Genomic DNA, 18,044 nt, shown 5'->3' on the forward strand with positions numbered 1-18,044 from the left:
ACACTAAAAATAATCGAGGCAGCCAGAACAAGCTTGCTAAAAATGGACCTTTCATCATTTCAGAGTTTAATGTGGGGACTGCTGTCCATCATAAATGCATGCTTCATTATGAATAGACCCAGACAAAACTTTCCTGTTCTTTGAGTAGGGTCAGTCTGTGACACCGTTTCATGTTCAAACAATGCAACTCTGCAACTATACCAATTATCTAGGCTTTCTTGGTTGCCCTGTTGGGTTTATTGAGAACACTTTAATAGAGTATTGGACTTGTTCCCAAAGAGTGTGGTAAATGTGGAACATTACTTTTTATGTGCTGTGCAAATAGTTAAAAACCATTTCTTGATTATCAGTTATAAAGCCTGCTATTGTTCTTTCATGGCAGACTCCATGTGTAGCCTACAGTGCTCCAGACAGGGATTTGGCTGATTTCTTGAGGTTAAGTTTTCCACAGTGCAGGTTCTTAACATTATAACTAATAGTTTGTGAGCTCTGTGTCTCTGCCAGTGTTTAAGTTGTTGAGCTTGCAGGTCAACTGTGTGATGTTGTCACTCGCTGCAAAAAAAAATCCATATCAGTCTGCAGTAGGCCTACTAAAAGTTAGCCTTAGAAAGATATGTCTTAAAACAGGATATCCAACTTCAGTCAATCAGCTTAACCTTAAAGAGACCTTTTATATGTGTGAATAAGTTGGCCATCTGTCTAAGATCAAAGAAGATTAGTGACTCATAATTACCACCAGTGTATAAAACTGACCTTTCCAGCAGTATTGAATTTGATAGTTTTGCCACCTACAAATTTGTCCAATTGGCAAATTGCAAAAAACAAAAACACATAAATGATGATCTGTATTTCCTCAACTTTGATTCACTTTGTCTCCATCGCTTTATTGTGCCAGTAACAATCCTGCAGGCAGTTTAGCCCAGAATGTGAGTTACTGTCTAGACTGGAGTGATGCATAACAGAAGCCACTTGTTCTGATTCCTGACTTTGAGAAACCGTCTCATGTAATGCTGCAGCGTGAGCGCAGAGGAGAGCTGTGAAAACGTGTCATGGGAAGGCAGAAAGAATGTGTACTGCGTCTTGTCAGAAGTAGGATCTCATTGAGAGTAAATATGAAGTAAAATCACTGAAGAATAAGGAGAGCCAGTGTAAAGAAACCTGAGCTAAGTGACTGAGTTCTCCAACATGTGCTCTAGGCTAACAGCCTAAGCAGATTGACAGGTTTTCATCATTATAACTCAATCTACATACATCTCCACCTGGGACCTTTAAAACCGTATGTAGATATATTAAGTGTGAATGCTGAAGCTACATACTGTATGCCCCAATGTTCAAAAAAATAATTCCCCCTTGGTAGAGAAAACATGATAAAGTGCCCTGCACAGTGCCCTTCCATTCTAGAAAACGCAATGTAGAGCCATATAGACAGAAAACATTCTGCATGCTGGGCGTTGCATGCAGCTGGTGCCCTTTTTATTATTTTTGCCCCTGCCCCTCAGACAGCCTGAGTCCATCACTAATGCCAATAGTTTTGATTAACATCTACATATTATGGACTAGCATGTCATATAATAGTATTGTAAAAATACTATATACTAGTGTTTCTTTTTTTTTTTTTTTTGCAGAGATTTCCCAATTATAGCATTTCTGTGAAAATACCTGGAATAAAACCCAAATAACCAGCAGCAGTAAAACACAGCTGGGAATATTTTGGCATGCTGATTAGCACAGGTACAGTAGGCTTGAATCATGCAGCCCCACTCATACAGCAGGGTTTGGAAAATCACCAAAGGTGTTTATTTTTAATAATGCTGCCAAGTATTACTAATTAGAGGGTGGGGTCCTGAGGTTAGGAAATGGTCCCTATGGGATTTCAGCCAAAAAGCTGTACAGTGAAGTGGACAGTCTGCAGGTTTGAGGTGGCACTGACAAACTGACAGACATTACCAACAGCTCCGCTGCTTGGCATGCTGGAAGGTGAGAAAACTGCCAGGTACATGCTGATATTAAATTAAATGAGCTCCAAATGATTTCAGTTTTTAGAGAGAAAAAAGGAGTAATTACAGCCATCAAAATGATGTATTGTGGAAAAAATGAATCAGAAGGCTGGATGAGATTAGTAAACAAAGATGCAGACAGTGAGAGACAGGCCAAAATGAGGATAGCACTGTCCATAAATTTCTTTGACTTCTCGTTGCAGTACCACTGGACAGTGTAACTATCTGTATAAGGCAAATTCAGTGTAGAGAAAGTAGAGAAAGTCTGGCTTGGATGATATTTTGAGTTGAGCCCAAAACTCATTTATCATTAGCCTTGTCTTGTCCACAACCCAGCAACCACCCTCAAATGTCTCCTAACTCATCCGCCAAGGATGGAGGGAAGACAAAATCTCCAGCCAATGTGGTTTTCATTAGCTAAGCAAAGGCTTCAGCCAAGCTCAAAACACCACTACCTGCTTGCTTTGCTCCGTGTTCCAAAAGATCTTGTCATTCAAGTGGTTCTCGTTTCATGTACCGATATGAGGAAAGCGTGATTTAAAGCTCCCGCAAGGAGCTCATACAAGGATAACACTATTGTTTGCTTGGTACTTGATGTCCTCTATAACTGTTGAACTTGAATAGCCATAATGTCACTTCAAATGCAAATCCAGACTCAACTTTGATGTTAAGTGGACAGGAAACTGAACCCACAACTGACTGCTGGGCCGAGTCCCAATGTCTGCCCCACAGACCTGCATTCCCAATAAGTCCCAAAGCTCTGCGCGGTCCCACTGTGAAAACGATAAGTACTTATAAGGGCTCTTTAATAAACGTTTGAGCTCTTTATGCACACTTTATGTAAGTTTGCAATGCAGCTGGCTTTGCTTGAGGGAACTGCCTAAAATTGATAGTGTTCTAATGTTAAAAATAGGGATAACAGGAGGCCCAGTGCATCAAGAGCATACAGCAGCAAGTACTGTGTCTAGTTATTTTATGAAGGCTCAATTCGCTACACTATTGACATGCTCTGATCAAACAAAAGAGCAGCAAACTTTTAATAAACTACATAAGAATTATAAGTCTTGCACTCAGGTGCCACAGATACACCTTTTTCCCCAGGTAACCCGTGATTTCATCAAGTGCCAGCCCATTCCCCGTGAAGCATTCAAGGAGTGGTTAAACATTTTAGGAAAATACGCCTATTTGCTTTCTTGCAGAGAGTTAGATGAGACGATCGGCACCACTCTTACACCGTGTCTACATGGGAGGCATAGCGTGAGCAGAACATTAGCACAGCGGCAGTTCCAGGAACCGTTCAGTCCTCCATCCGTGTTTACAGAGGATGCATTCATTCACAGTATTCAGTACAGGCCACCTGCACTTTAGCAGCACTCCAAACAAACAATTCCTGTAGTTACATGTGTTAAACCGGATGAAAATAGACTTGAGGCATAAGAATACTTTTGGCTCGCAGTTACACACCTATAGCGTGAGCTGTTACGTGGCATGTGTCAACTGGATTACTTTAAATAGAAGCGTATCTTTTCCATCAGACATGTGTGAGACAGACAACTAAAAGCATGTTACTGAAATGAAGCTACAACCAGCAGTTAGTTTAGCTCAGCACAGACACTGGAAACAGGGAGAAACAGCTCGCCCCGGCTCTGTTTTCAGTAGTAAGCTAAATCTGCTGAGTTATTTTTTGGCTGGTGGTTGCCTGGCAAGATCATGGATCGCGGTAACAACAAGACTCCAGGAAGTCACTGTGCCTGGCAAAGAAATAGTCTGGCACGTAATCCCTGAAGCCTGTGTCATATTTACACACCTACACACGTTTTTTGTGTGTTTTGTTTAAAACAATAAGATATACAGTAATACGTTAATTAGTGAACTGTAGACGTGCTGGTAGGCAGATTTTGTTACCCAAAATCAGAGCGAGGCTAGCTGTTTTATGCTTTGTGCTAAGCTAACTGACTGCTGGTAGATTCATATTTACCATACTGACATGAGAGTGGTGTCAATCTTCACATTTAAGCCGGTAACACTTTACTTGAAGGTATCTACATAAGAGTGACATGACACTGTCATGAACACATGACACTGTCATGACACATGAACCCTAACTCTAACCCTAACTATAACTTGTCATGACAAAAACAGAATGACACTTACTAAAAGAAGCGTTATGTCATTAATGTTTATGACTTGTTTATAATGTTTATGACACGTTCATGACAGTGTCATGTCACTCTTATGTAGATACCTTCAAGTAAAGTGTAACCTTTAAGTCTTATCAAGAAAGTAAGTGTGTCTCTTTAACCAAAGTTTGAAAAGTTCCAGTGCTTAGGTTGACAATAGAACTGGGCCTCCTGTTTTGCAGCAGGACTCCCGCCCCCCTCAAAAATAATATCAGAGCCTAAGAAGGGAGAACCCTGATTAGGGTCAACCTCAGTCCTTACCAAGTCTTAAATCCAGGGGGTGGACAATACAATAAAAACACCAAATAATAAGAGAATAGCCTAAACTTTCTTTTGAGAGTTGCCACATAAATACTGAAATAAGTGCGATGGGATCATTTGTCAAGAAGGAAATCCTCCAGTTCGGTGAGAAATGGGACGGAAGCAACCCCACACTCTGCTCCCGATCTCATATAAAGGTTCAGTGTTGTTTAAATCTGGTTTCTGGGGAGGACATGGAAGGATTTTGTTCTTAATAGTGTTCAAGAGACTACTCTTTGATTTGTTTAGCAGTGTTTATGGGCGCATTAGGATCTTGGAAAACACGATCGTAGTTGGGAATAGTGTTTGCACCAACTGAACCTGTAAAATATTCTCATTCTTTAGCTATTATATGACCACGCAGAGCAATAATCAGATCTAATGACACGAAATGGCTGCTCACACCATTAAAGAGTCACTGTATTAAACTGTTGGCAGCAGTCAACACAGCTGAAGGCATCCTTTGGCTTTTTCCAAACATAAAGCTGCCTGAGCAAAGGAAAAAGGGTGAATGGTGAGGTGACTCATCAGACCAAATTTTGGTCTCAATTACAGAAACTTGCAGAAAACAGGCCGAGCAGACCTCTTGCTGCTAATTGACAATCAAGTTATCTGACATCTGTGTAGCCTGATTTATTATTGGGATTTTGCTACTTCAAGGTCAGTCGTTCTTTATGTGTGGTGGTTATTTTTCCAACAACTTTCATTGTGTGGCTCAAAAATCAAACACAGATGAAGAACATTGACTTTGAAATGTTGATTAATGGCTATTGTTTGCTTCTCTTGAGATTGGACTGTGATCGATGGTGCTGAAATGTTACACAGACACTTCCTGCTCTCTACTCGGTCCACATTTTCACAGTCTACTTTCTCAACGTGTCAACATACATCTCTCCATCTCTCCACAAACTTACTTTGACATCCTTAATGTTCCTTAACAATGTTATTCTTCAAAGGTTAGTGCTGACATTTGGATATAGCATTTTGTTTTCCTAGAAATGTAATCTGACAGGATAAATGTGATCTGAAGTGATGTTATACTGCATCATTTCCTTACGTGTAATGTGAAGTAACGTTCTGACGATGGAAGGGGACAGAGAGCAAGATTGAAAGCATCGCTTTGTAAAGTTCACCTTTTTTAACCTGCAAGCATCTTAAACCTTAGAATGTTTTTCTTCAACCGTATTGCCAAGGAAAGACATCATTTAATTGTACCCATGAGACAGCAAGAGCATGACATCAAGCTGCTGAGTCACTCTCTGTAAAGTCTGACCCCACCTCTCCACCTCCCCTGCTGCAGGAGAGATCAGACTATGCAACATTCCTTCCTTCATGTCCTCAGTCCTGATTTTATCCAGACACAATACATCTTGTTCTTCAAGGTTCCCAGCTTAACAGGAGGACTGTTAGAGGACGTAGTGTCTGAATGGTGAGGAGGAGGCAGGAGTTCACCATCTAAAAATGCAGACGTGTAGTTGTCAATGACTTGCCTCTGATTATGGTTTTACAGTGGGCCATAGGGTTTATGTTGGATTGTGTTGATTGGAGGAAATAGGATCGGTTATATATGCTGTTGGTAATGCATTGTGTCATTTTCAGGAAGCCCAGAATCAGTTCATGGTATGTGGCTAAATGCGCATTATACACAACTATACTCAGTGTTGGGAAAGTTCACTTTCTACATGAACTAGTTCATGTAGTGAACTAGTGGTGATGGCACAGTGGATATGACACATGCCTTTGGTGTGGGAGACCTGGGTTAGATTCCCACTGCGATACATCGACCACTGTGTCCCTAAGCAAGACACTTAACCCCTAGTTGCTCAAGAGGCGTGTGACCTCTGATGTATATATAGTAAGTCGCTTTGGATAAAAAGCATCAGCTAAATGACATGTAATGTAAAAAGTTCAGTTTGCAAATTTTAAAATGAACTATTCAGTTCATAGTTCATACTTCAAAATTTTGAACTAAGTTCACAGTTCCAAAAATGAACTAGTTCATAGATCTTTTTTTTCCATATGTTGCTTCAAGCTATTATTTTTCAAAATGATTGCCACAGACAGCAATTATTTCATCAGTTTTAACACTGAAACTATGCATCAAATTTCATCTTCATATCCAATCAGTTAAATGCGCCATTTCAGGTTTGCTGTGGATGTGACTGAAGTGCGGATCTTCTTTTTGAAAGCCGGCGGGCAAAGTTTACACAGAAATGTAAAATTTTTCCCATCCTCACCGACCTTGTCATAAAACTTGTTTAAATGATAATACGACGCCTCCTTGCTGCTGTTGCCTCCATGCTGATTTTTGTTTTGATGACGCATGTGGTGGTGCGTCACTGGTGGCTGGTGTTGCCAGATTGGGTGTTTTTTCCGCTACATATTAAGGCCTGATCTATAGAAATCTGGCACCCTATTGAATGAAGTTACACTGCCGTTCGCAGATATCAGAATGAACGAGTTCACAGTAACTTTCATCAGGCAGTAATACAGTACGTTCAGTTCACGTTCGTCCAAAATATGAACGAGTTCTTGAACTATCGTTCAATGAACGCGTTCAGGCACAACACTGACTATACTACTTTAATTACTTTTGTGTTGAGGTTGTAAGGCCTCTGCATACATTGTTGAGCTGTATAATGGAACTGGGTGATGTAAGACGCAGAAAACATACATAGTGTTTATACAATGTAATCATCAAGGCCCCATCTGGCAAGCATGTATGATACATTTTCTTTCTGCTTTCTTTACTTCATACAACTTGCTACTTATAGCCATTTTGCTAATTATCAGTAAACAGAAAGTTCCGCCGAGGCTGACGGGTCATTAGTTCTGTAGGTATTTGGTCATAAACAAAAGAAATGGACAAAGTTAAACTTTTTAGTCATGCTAGATGAAAAGTCAGGTGTTCACCATTATTAGCATTCATTCTGTGGTAACCATGGATATCAAATTTAGTGGAAATCCAGCAAATAATTGCGGATATATTTCACTCAAAAGCAGAAAAGTCAAGCTCCTGGTAGCTCCAGAGGTAAAAACAGGGGATCACCAAAGTCATTCGGATTCTGCCTCTGTGGATTTTCTGTTTAACATTTCACAGCTTGTTTAGAGTTATTTAGATATTTAAGTCTGGACCAAAGTGGTGGACCTACAGACAGCCACGCATTAGCATGGCTAAAGGAAATAAGGGGTGCCCGGTTGGTCCAGGGATTTTGGGTGATTACAGTAAGCCGCAATATCATTGAGAGTGAGCGAGAGGGCAAAAAACACATTTTTGTCCTTATTTCACTTTATTGTTATTTGCTAGTTGCTCCAATTCCATGTGCCGCTTTTTATTACTTTTTTTGTGTGTATTCCCTGCATTCACTTTATGTATCTTATGCTGTTTATATGCATTGGCAACATTTTTCTGAGCAAAATGGATCTTAACTGACATATATAGATAATTTTTAATTTAAAACATAAACTACAACAAGCACAAAAAAAAACAATTAAAGAAACACCTATTTCAACCATGAAGCCAAAAATTAAATATGCAGATACTGAAGAGAGAGAGACCACCTCAGAAACCTGCGTACAATGTTAAAAATAATGAAAATGTGTGCACACACACACACAGAAATCACACTACGATGAGCAGTTTCTCCACTACACAGAACACAGTGTTCTCCTCACAGGCCTATAATCACTTGACCCTCCCTCAGTCTGCAGGCGTCACACACCAGACCTTCTGAAATACATCAAGCTCCTACAAATCAACATATTATTCATATTCAGCCCTGAGGTACACGGACCAGCAACTTAAACAATCATTTTGGCTCCACCAGGCCAACAACCCGCAATTAATTGTGCCTTGAGGCCAATTCCTAATTTAGCCTGATGAATTTAAAAAAAAACATGTCTTTGCCTGCAGAGAACACAACAGGTAGCAGGTAGTAAAGGAGGTGACATGAAATACATGATGCATGGATTCAGGTGTGTTAAAAATATTGGTAGCTAGGGCCTCATGACAGAGAGAAAAATAGTTGTAGGAACATTGCATTTGAAAGCGGCCCATGGAGACACGTTAAGCCTGTTCCCGTCTGTTGACCGACTGTTACTGTAGATTCCATCCCCGGCTCAAACTAAGTCTCACTTTTCGTCTCATGCAAACTACAAGCCTTACTGATCTGCATTTGTCCCACAAAAGCACTCTTGACTTAGTTTACTCCCTGGCCCTCGAAAAACAAAGAGAGTGCATTTTATGAATGAATATTACAGTCTGGAACAAGAAAGATCACAGATCGGATAATGGAGACCGCTTTCTCCCAAAGTAAACAACAATTTAATTCATGCGTGCATGTCCCTTGTTTTATTGGAGACAGATCATTAAAAAAGTCCACATACTGTATCTCCCAGGCTGTAAGCTTGTGAGACATATAACTCTCCATAGTTATTTTGCTCAAGAGATCAACAGAAGCAATCTGACTAAATTCAGCCCATATTACATTTCAGCATCAATAGATCTAACATGCTCCCCATTTTCCATCAGAGAGGAAGGTGTAATGACCAGATGATATGTAAAAGATCACAAAAAACAACACCAACCTAGACATGTCTATCAATCTTCTAGATAGGCTGGTCACACTGAATGTAAAGATTTAAGCAAAGAAAGCTCAGCTCTATAAAAGGCCATTTGATAGACCATGAAAGGGAACAATGAAATGTGCATTGGCCAACAGCTTCTAACCACATCACAGCACTCGGACAAAGAGCCTCTCCTGCCAGGGACCTATGGAGAAGGGATCGATTTGTAAAGGGGGGGACCTGTCCATCTGGGAAAGTGAACATTCAGAAACAAAGGTCTCATGGAGTGAAACCCAGCATGTTAGCTGTTTTTGTACCATCTTCAGGGAGACTCATAGGCTATCACCAGACCAAGCTCAATCTAGATCGGCCTGAGTTTACCCAGTCTAGGAGACTCATGCAATGTTTGCACATGTGGGGATACATTTGAAAACAACATTTCTGTGTCAAAGTGATCCCATCTGCATTAGGGATTAAGATTTCTGGACAAAACAATACAACATTTATGGAATCTCTCCCCCCCAGAATGTGCATTGCCTAATAAGCTATCTTGAGTGTTTGTATAAATTTAACTGGTGGGGGATGTTAAACAAAAGCTTAGTGTGCATGGAAGTCTAAAACAGAATGATAAAATATGTTTTAAAATGTTTCCACATTATAAAATTTAATTATTACAATATTCTGTCATAGTATTATTATAGCACTGTTGCATCTCTCTACAGCAGCAGCTCTATATTCAACCAGATTTTAACTTCATTTACTGTGTTGCATTTCTATCACAAAAGGCATCTACAACTCAAACTGATATCTTTCTGCAGGACGTGTTCTATTTGCAAAATGCACATATCTAGTCCACTTCCTAAAGTGCCTATCACCCACATCTTGTTGTGGTCTTGAAATGAGAACAACTGCAAAGGATCACAAACATGCATCTCAAGACAGTTCTCTCATTGAGAAAGAAAGTTGCACCAGATAAAACACTGATGCTGACAAATGCTCACTCTGACTATTGGGTCCAATTCTAAAGGCGATACTATTTGAACAGATACTTTTGCTGTAAACCCAACCACAAAAACACTCAAAAGAAATCTGAAGATAGCAGAAGGGGGTCCCTGGGCAAAATGAGCTGTGGGCCACCAGATCCCCGTTCTTTCCACTCTGCGTGTTTCTATGTGTAATATGTGTATTCAGTGGTGTAGTCTAATGTATTGTAGTGGGTATAGTGTACTGTATAAAAATATATTGGCCTTTATATATGGGCCAGAATCTGCCTTTGGGGAAGGCGGGCATATCATAGTGGGGGGTCTGGCTGTCCTCCCCCAGGGTTATTTTGAGCGTCAAAGACTTCATTTCCTGCATTCAGATAACTTTTATTCACCAATTTACGGTGGAAATACCTTTATTTAGCCTATGCGAAGAAGAAAAACACAGATGACAATTCAAAATATATCAAAAATATAATGAAAAGTATGTTGTTGCGTGCATTTTTAAGAGGGTATATGGAAATCCTGGATCTTTCTTAGTGGGTATCACCTGTGTATCACGTAGACTACACCACTGTGTGTATTCTCTGTGTTAGTGCCCCTCAATAGAGTGCGCACGCATCAGACTATACATGCAGCTTATTATATTTTGCCTCGTGCCCCAGATAGCAACAAGAACCAGTTTGAGGTCTCAGGCAGAAAAAGTGGTTAATGATATTCTATATTGTATGGTGATTATTATGATTATTATGATTATGATTATTATTATTGTTATATTATGTTATATAATATTCTAATTATATGTTAATATTCTTGTAAACTAAAACTAAAACACTAAAACTAAAAGAGGATTTTAAAATGAGGTCACCATAGCAGGGTTCTAGGAACTAGTTTCTGTTGTTGCGAGGGTTTCAGATGAAATGATAGATAATTGCAGCAGCTACTCTGACACTAAACATGACCTTGTTACATAGCCTTATACATACTCATTCTTATTTAGTTCCAGCTATCTGAAGGGTTAGGGAGGGACACGTGCTGAAGAATGGAAAAGAAGAACAAATGAGCTAAACACTGAAATTACTTCAACAAATGGGGATAATATGAAATTTCCACTTCCTCCACGTTAAAAATGAATTCTTGTATCAGTTTGCTGAATCCGTACTTATGGCAAAATGGCACATAGTTGTTTGAAATTGCAGTTATGAATATTTTTTTTAAAGAGGTGAATTAAAGCCGTCTCTTTTGCTCCAAATACCATTCCTCAATCCTGACTGCTTACTCTTCTTTTCCACAGGTTATACTGTTTGTGCAGCTAAAATACTTCTGCAGAAGTGGTAGGAAGTTCACTTCAGTCAATATTTTTGACCTCGTTATTTTTTTCTATAATAGGCGAGAATTGTGCAGCTGCCTTCACAGGTCACAAAGATCCTGTGTGATTAAATGGTATATAGTGTTGCAGTTGTGTCTGCGACACTTCACAAGGAGCTTAGAAAGATATGTTTATGATTGTTTAGAATGCTTACATCACTGCCATTGCATTTGACCCCTGCAATATTCTGCTTTATTTCATAATTTCTTTTCCCAGATCAATTTGTGGCCTGCAATATGAAAACTCAGAGACCTTGGAAGGAATATCGTATTGGAACTGCTGCTGAAGGCCAGACGCTTGAGCCATGAATCATTGTGACAAAACAGCTTAGTATTCATCCTTTAAGCATGTGAAACTAAAGAAGTATAAAGTGAAAAAAATGTCTTTCCGTGGCCGGGTTAGCTCACTTGGTAGAGCAGGCGCACATATATAGAGGTTTACTCCTTGACGGAGCGGCTGAAGGTTTGAATCTGACCTGCGGCCCTTTGCTGCATGTCATTCCCCCTCTCTCTCCACTTTCATGTCTTCATCTGTCCTGTGAAAATTAAAGGCCTAAAAATGCCCCAAAAAATAATCTTAAATACAAAATTTAAGTTATGCATCAAAATAATATTTGCACAAATATATGCTGAATTTGAGGGGGGCTATTATGTTCATATTCAGGTCCATACTTGTATTTTGGCTTTCTACCAAAACATGTTGACATGCTTTAATGTTCAAAAAACACTTTATTTTTCTCAATATTCCCTTGGCTGCTGCACCTGTGTCTGTCTCTCTAAGTCCGCCTACAGTCTAGTCCAGTCTCCTCTGATTGGTCAGCGTTTCTGGGTCTTCTGCTCTTTGCCCTTGTCGTCTCTGTCATTGCAGCCGGGGACTAACTGTAACAGAACATAGCAGCACTTTATAAAGTGAAGAATCATCAATAAAGGCTTCTAAACTAAAACTACACAACCAGACATGTTCTAGCAGAAATGCAATCCGAAATTGGGGAGAAATTAACAACATTGACCACCAAGATTACAGCTTTCTCTGACGTTAGCATGTAGCTACATGTATCAGTGGAATGACTGCAACGGAATGCATTATAGCAACACTTTCTACCGTGAAAATTCACCAATAAAATCTTCTAAACCCAAAAATACACAATCAAACATGTTCCAGCAGGAATATGATTCAAAGTTGGAAATAAATTAACAATATCGGCAACCAAGATTACAGGTGTCCCTGTGTTAGCGTGTAGCTACATGTATTGTAGCAGTGTATGTAATGTAAACACTGCAGTAACATGGCTGGAACAGATGACCATATAAAGAAATCCGGCAGAAGCTTGAGCTGAAAGTAGAAGCAACTGTTGGAAGTGAAGCGTTCATAACGGTCTGAAATCTGAGAGTTTGGCGCACAGGAATTACTTTTACATACGTTTACCGCATTATTTGAAGCTTTGGACATGTTTAACATGAACATCCAACATTGTAAAATTATATACAGTATCTCACAAAAGTGAGTACACCCCTCACATTTTAATAAATATTTCATTATATCTTTTAATGGGACAACACTGAAGAAATTACACTTTGCTACAATGTAAAATATTAGGTTTACAGCTTGTATAACAGTGTAAATGTGCAGTCCCCTCAAAATAACTCAACATACAGCCATTAATGTCTAAACCGCTGGCAACAAGAGTACACCCCTATGTTAAATGGAATTAAAATAGCCCCACATCATCACATACCCTTCACCATACCTAGAGATTGGCATGGTTTTATGTCAGTTAGCCTAATAGCTAGTTTGATTTGCATTGAGACATGATTTTATGGAAAGTACCCCATGCCAATCTCTAGGTATGGTGAAGGGTATGTGATGATGTGGGGCTATTTTAATTCCAAAGGCCAAGGGAACTTTATCAGGATGCATAGTATCCTGGATCCATGAAATAACTGGCCTTTAAAAATAAAAATCTGCCTGCCTCTATGGGAATTTAACATAGTGGTGTACTGACTTTTGTTGCCAGCGGTTTAGACATTAATGGCTGTATGTTGAGTTATTTTGATGGGACTGCACATTTACACTGTTATGCAAGCTGTACCCTTAATACTTTACATTGTAGCAATGTGTCATTTCTTCAGTGTTGTCCCATTAAAAGATATAATAACATTTTTACTAAAATGTGAGGGGTGTACTCACTTTTGTGAAATACTGTATATGACAGTTAATAAGGTAAAGCATAATAGGTCCTCTTTATGAATGAACGAATACTTACATCTGACCCCACAAACAATTCTTTAAGCTTTTGTTAGCTAAACTTACTACAGGTCATGCATAAGGTGCCGCGGTAAGCAAGTAGTTAAGGTGCTAAGGTGCACATCAGTTATGCAACATATCAGCTGTGACTAACATCAACAAGTTAACCTGAAGACATTCCATGGTCAATGCTTTTATCTTCTGCAACTAAATGTAATTTAAAGATTTGATTAATAAGGAGAAATTGAAACCACAATTTTGCTCCGAAGAGACTGAAAAAGGTGATCTACAATAATGAAATCATCAATATGTGTTTAAATACATACTGTGAGGGAACACAAACAGCCTTCTCAATTAGATAATAATGGGAATGAGATAACTAATGGAACAGACATCCCTCCATGAACTCAAGGTTCTACTTCACCATCTTTTTTTACCCAGCCATATGGAGTCAGAACTAGGTCAGTAAACACAAGTGTGACAGTGAAAAATAGCGGCTATTAAGAGAGTGACTGAACTGCTGATGTCATGCTACTCAACTACTAAATCATAAAAAAGGAAAAAACAACACAAGGAAGCCGAATAAAAAATATTCTGGAATTTGGCCAGAAAAATTAATCGCAGCTCAGCAATTAAATGACTGTTTTAAGATCATGGTGGGGAGTGTTATTGTTTTAACTCTGACCTTCAGCCCAACAGAAGAAAAAATATAACACATTTGCAGTGGTCTTTGGGAAGAAAAACAGAACATAAAAGGACATGGCAAGCATGTACCCACACAGACGCATACGCTGATCCCCCTCCTGTCTGATCACAGTTGTCTGGAATCATCAGATAAGAAGTGCTCATCTGTTTTCTACATTGAAAAACTCCTTTAATGACAAACACAGACTGTCTGACTCTTCTTCCACCCTAAGGCAGGCCACTCCACTGTCCTCACTCTCATCCTCTTTATCCACCTCCTGTCTGTCCACTATGTGTCCAAAGACCTCCAAATACCTGCCTATTCTTCCCCCACTGGCTGCCAAATACCCAGAATACCAGTGTCCTTTTACATCTGGTGGGACCAATCTACTCAAGGTTTCCTGTGTAAAAGTAAAGAAGGGAACTGGAAGCTTGGCCCCAATGAAAGGCCTCCATACTGCAGATATGCCTGCTAACAGATAATGGTAGATTTTTTTTTCTCTCACATCACTAATATCATTTTTAAAATTTCTGAAGAAGACGCCTTCAGTATAGGAGTGTGGCCTGATTCATTTCTCTACTAAAGAAATTGATAACACATCTAATATGTTGGGGACTTTTCTGACCTCACTTACAATAATGATGACTTTTTTATTTCTACCTCTATCACTACAACAAAGCTCTATGGTGGATACCATGACCCAATATGACATTGTCAGACTGAACTAGTTCTAAATTCCACATCTGGCACTCCAATCTCTAACGGGAATGTCTAAATATCAGTTTACCATTCCTATCTATTACATCCGACCCATACTTTGCCCTCCATGAAAAGGGCTGATGTATTAGTCTTCTGTTGCTACTTACAGACCTCTTTTGCACCACAATGAAAACCTATACAGCACCCTTTCAAAGGTCTGTTTTTGTTTCCACACTGTTTGACCGACACGTTTTTCTTTCAGCGGTGCTCTCTGTGGTCAGAACACTAGATCTGTGTGCTCAGACAGACTGATGAGGAGACACTGCAAAGGTATTTTGTGTGTGTGTGTGTGTATGCATATCTGTGTGTAGGAGAGAGAGGGGCTGTTGTCACCCTCTGTTATATCCCTTGAATTCTGGAGACTGTGTATGCCTCAGTCAGGCTTTACAAACTGTAAGAATGTCTATGTTGATGAGAATTTAGAATTACTGCAACTCTCTTGCAAATGTTAGCGTGTGCGGCTAACTAGCTTATAAATAATGGAGGAGGATGCTAGCGACCAAAGCCACACTGATCGGATAATCACACCAAAGAATCTGAGATGCAGTGTGTGTAAGTATTTTATTGATGGCAACACATATTAGCACAAATGACTTCTTACTCAAGACACCCAGTGCAATGATATGACACCAATGGGGGGTGGGGGGGCGGTATCTCAAGCTATACGAGTTGTGTTTGACCGTATTTTAACAAATTACGTATTGAATTTGTTCGAACTTGACTTTTTGAAAAAGTAACAGCCTGATCAGCAACTATTTAGGGCTTAGCGACAGGTCAATTATGTTGTAGGGAAGGGAACCTTTACTTAACTTCAACTCTACATTCTTATTTAGGAGCCTGTGATGAGACTTGAATAGGCCAACGCACAGGAACACGCTGTTAACTTTAGCAATCGCAAATGGGTTTATACAGTATCCTCATTTTTGACAGGTCCTCCTCAAAGGCCTGATGAATTGCATGACTTGAGACACAAAAAACTTTAGTTACTGGCAGTGGTGTAGTCTACGTGATACGCAGGTATACGCAGTATACTCACTAAGGAAAGCTCCATGATTTCCGTATACCCACTTAAAATGTCCAATGACACGCAACAACATACTTTCCATTACATTTTTGATATGTTGAATGTCATCTGTGTTCTTTTTCTTCGCATAGACAATGTAAAAGTATATTTCCACCGTAAATTGGTGCATTAAGTGTATCCAAATGCAGGAAATTAAGTTGTTGACGCTCAAATCTTCCCTGGGGGAGGACAGACCCCACACTATGATATGCCCCCCATTCCCCTAAAGGCAGATTCTGGTCCATATATATGCATATATATAGTACAGCATACATACTACAATACATTAGACTACACTGGTATCACTTTTCTTGCAAAAATGAGGCCTAACTGTTTTGTTGGGAAAGCTTCATTCTTTACCAAATGAAAAGAGGGTAAAAGAAGAAAGTTCCCATCATCTCATTATACTGGTTTAAATCTGATACATCTAAATATGAATCCCATGTCTAGAGCGCATATGTTTTTTGGATTGAAATGGTTCGAGCAGAACAGAAAAACACCCATAGAGCTGACATAATTTATGTCATTTGAGGCTTAGTCAAATGATTTGCCTCTTTTATGTCTGCTTTTTGCTGGCCATGTTACTTGAGTAGAGGTTACATTTTGGCGAGAAGTCACCTGTGGTTTTCTTAAGTAATTACATATTGTCATTAACTGTCTGCCTATTCATATTTTCATTGTTTAGGTCAATATTTTGACTGGGTTCTACTGCTTACACAACCACATTGCCCAGATTAGTGAATAAAACTGACGACAGAAAATTAAGGATGTGTCCCTGCCTAATGCAGTTTGTACGTGGTTGAGACAAAAACAAACAAAAAGCTACTACTGGAGCAAAGAAGCATGGAGATCTGCTGCTTGAGAATAGCAACATATTCCTCACAGAAAGCTGTCAAACAAGGAGAAGCAGCATGAGTCAGCATACGATAACATATGTAGGTTTGAATCACAAGATCTAATCTCCTGTAGCTTTATTCAGTGTGGTAGGACTATGCCAAATCTAAAACGTTTTTACAGAGAAATGTGAGTCCACAGTGGGAAACTGGAAGTGTTTTTGTTTTTTTGCCATGGAGATGAGATTTCATAAGATAGATTTTTCTGTGTGTCACAAAAGTGCTGTCACACATACACATTATGTATGAATACTTATTCTAAATTGACATGTTCACTACCAATAGCTTTCTCTTATAATGTTTTTAATCAGATACAATGCAGGTTAATATTGAAGATATTAGTTAGTCTCATGCGGAGTGGGAAATTAGTTTTAATTACTAGTATTACTTAATGGCACTTTTTGGGGTCTAAAAATAGATTTTGAATGGAACTCTCATGCATAACCAATCACAGCACTGTGCAGTAACATTGCAGAGTAAAATGAGGCACTTCAACTATGTCAGTCAAGTAAAAGCTGCACTTCACATAAAAACACACTCCCTGACAGTATGTCGGGTCAATGAAGCCCCTGGCAAAATCAAATAACTCCTCAATTCTACATCCTCTTGCAGTTTATGGGATGTTTTCATCATGCAATGTCTGTCAAAGTTCATTTGAACAGCACATATCTAACTTCAATTGAGTATAAACAAAGCCTGACTTGGAAGAAAAATCTCTTATTGAAATCACAGGTGCACTCGAGAATGCTTTCAATTCTCTCTCTTCTTGTGGACTCTCTGCACACATCAACCGCCAGCTCTGTCTATCGCTGTAGCATTACTTTTCCAGCTGTAAAAATAGTGCTTAGAAGAATTGAAAATAAATGCATGAATTATTATCTATGCAGGCTTAAAACAAGTGGCCGAGGTCTGATAACAAACATTTAGGAGATGTTCTCATCTGTTTGCCAGCTACTTTATTTCTTGTAGATAGGTATTGATAAGGCATTAAGTATTGAGTTATAA

This window comes from Perca flavescens, chromosome 9, assembly GCF_004354835.1.
Source record: "Perca flavescens isolate YP-PL-M2 chromosome 9, PFLA_1.0, whole genome shotgun sequence".
Classification (NCBI taxonomy): domain Eukaryota; kingdom Metazoa; phylum Chordata; class Actinopteri; order Perciformes; family Percidae; genus Perca; species Perca flavescens.